A 2483-nucleotide genomic window follows, 5' to 3' on the forward strand; every position below is an offset into this window, starting at 1 on the left:
GGTTAAGAATCTGTGGAAGTGGAAAGGGAGGATACCGTGGTAGCCGAACCCCAATACAGAGATGAAAAGGACGTGGTGATGAGGTCCAGATGGTCAGAATAAGAACAAAATTTAGTCTCTTGTTCTGCCAAACACCTGGCAGAAAATAAATGCGGAATCGATCAAAAATGATTGCTATGCATGTCAAGACGATTATCCCAGTCATATTCAACACGATAAATGTATGATGATGAGTCAAGAAGAAAAATTGAACGAGTATCTGGATGACGCTTCGGGTCTCATCTCGGAAGAAGCAGTGTTGCATCAGTGGTATGAAGACTTTCGTGATCAATCCTCTCCTCCACTGATGGCTCTAGAGATCCATCACATCGAAGCTCTCTTGGCTCAGTACAGAGACGAAGCGAAGAAACGGTTATTTGTCAGAGATTTTCAAGCAAAACGTCAGTATTGAATTGATGACTTATCATTACCTGTGGGAGGAATAAAAACAAGAAAAATAAAACAATAACACAAAAATGGATATCTGAGAACTTTATTACCTTTTGAACAACAGTTCGTACACTGCTTCTTGGAATCCAGTGGTGTGTGCTAAAGATGAACCGCCTCATCGCAAACCTCAAGACCATCAAGCTTATGTCATCAACACGGACGACAGTCATCTCCCAGGAACCCACTGTGTATCCGTCTACTTCCCTAAAGAGGGTTGTGTGAATTATTTTGATTCTTATAGATTACCACCTTTGGAAGACGACATCATCGACTTTATGAGAAGAAATGCCCAGACGACACGATTCAATAATGTGAAATTACAAGGCACATATTCCATGATATGTGGACAATATTGTGTGTATTTTCTTCATCAACGCAGTCTGGGATATTCTTTAGAACATTTAGTGACTTACTTTGATCGTCACTTCTTTCAGAATGATGAGAAAGTAGATAAATGGTTTGTGACCATTATGGTTATCTTTTGTCTTTAGTTAGGAAACGTAGTGTACATCAATGGCCCAATGACTTCCATCAGTGGAAATCTCACTTCAGTTCACAACGTTATCAACCTTGCCAAAAATAGTTTATTTGTTTTGAAAAATTGTTTGTTTGTTTATAAAACTGTTTTATGGTTAATTGTTGGTTGTTTGAATAAAAAAATATTGTGTTTTGGAAAAAATGTGTCTGTCGTTTGTTTTCAATTTTTATCATTATACATTTGTCTATCACTTTCGCACCTGAACCATATAAAGTGAGGCAGTCTCCAATTTGACCATCAATTGTTGACTCGTTCACCTATGTAGATGCACTCTTATTTAGCTTAACTAAACGAAGCCTACGTGCATCTGCATCGTGTCAGGCAAAGCCTGATACCCAAACGTGAAGAGATAGATAATGTCAGGATGCTGAAAGTGGCCAAAGACCTGATAGAAGAAGTCTACTGAGAGGAAATCAAGAAGGATAAAGAATAATGGACGGAGAAGTACAGACTTCAGAAGATAGAGAACAGCAGCAGCAGTAGCAGGAACCATACAGAGGTTTTGTCGACTGCCGTGTGGACACGAAAGAGTTCTCCTTCTCTTTCCGAAGAAGCAGACCCTATCCTGTGGGAATGCCTTTCTGCCAAACGGGGAAGCAATCGTAGACAATAAAAGATTGCCATAACTCCCCGTCCACACAAAAAAACACAGCCCTTTTCAAGGCTACCACAATACCCTAAAAAAATACCATTCAAATTCCCAATTGGTATGAGTGTATTTTAGTGTGACTATTAACAGTCACTCCTTTACTGATATATATATATATATATATATATATATATATATATATATATATATATATATATATATATATATATATATATATATATATATATATATATATATATATATATATATATATATATATATATATGTGTGTGTGTGTGTGTGTGTGTGTGTGTGTTTGTGCGTGTGTGTATATTTGTGTGTTTGTATGCGTTCGCGTACGTTTGTGTGGATAGTAGATTGTGTTTTTTCTCCTTCTGTTTGGATAGTAGAGTGTGTGTTTGTATGCGTTCGCGTACGTTTATGTGGATAGTAGATTTGTCCCCCCCCCCTTCCCTCTGTGGATATTATATTTTGGGTTTGTTATTTCTTCTTCCCTCTGTGATGTGTATGTGCGTACGTGCGCGCGTGTATGTGTATGCGTTCGCGTACGTTTGTGTGGATAGTATAGTGTCTGTATGCGTTCACGTACGTTTGTGTTGATAGTATATTTGTGTTTTGTATGCGTTAGCGTACGTTTGTGTGGATAGTATATTTGGGGTTTGTTTTTTCCATTTTTCCTCTGTGTGGATAGCATATTTTGGGTTTGTTTTTTCTTCCTCCTTATGTGGTGTGTGTGTGTCTGTTTGTATGCGTTCGCGTACGCTTGTGTGGATAGTAGAGTGTGTGTTTGCATGCGTTCCCGTACGTTTGTGTGGGTAGTATATTTGTTTTTTTCTTCGTGCGTGG

This window comes from Sinohyriopsis cumingii, chromosome 11 (assembly GCF_028554795.1).
Source record: "Sinohyriopsis cumingii isolate HCF-2022 chromosome 11, ASM2855479v2, whole genome shotgun sequence".
Lineage (NCBI taxonomy): Eukaryota > Metazoa > Mollusca > Bivalvia > Unionida > Unionidae > Sinohyriopsis > Sinohyriopsis cumingii.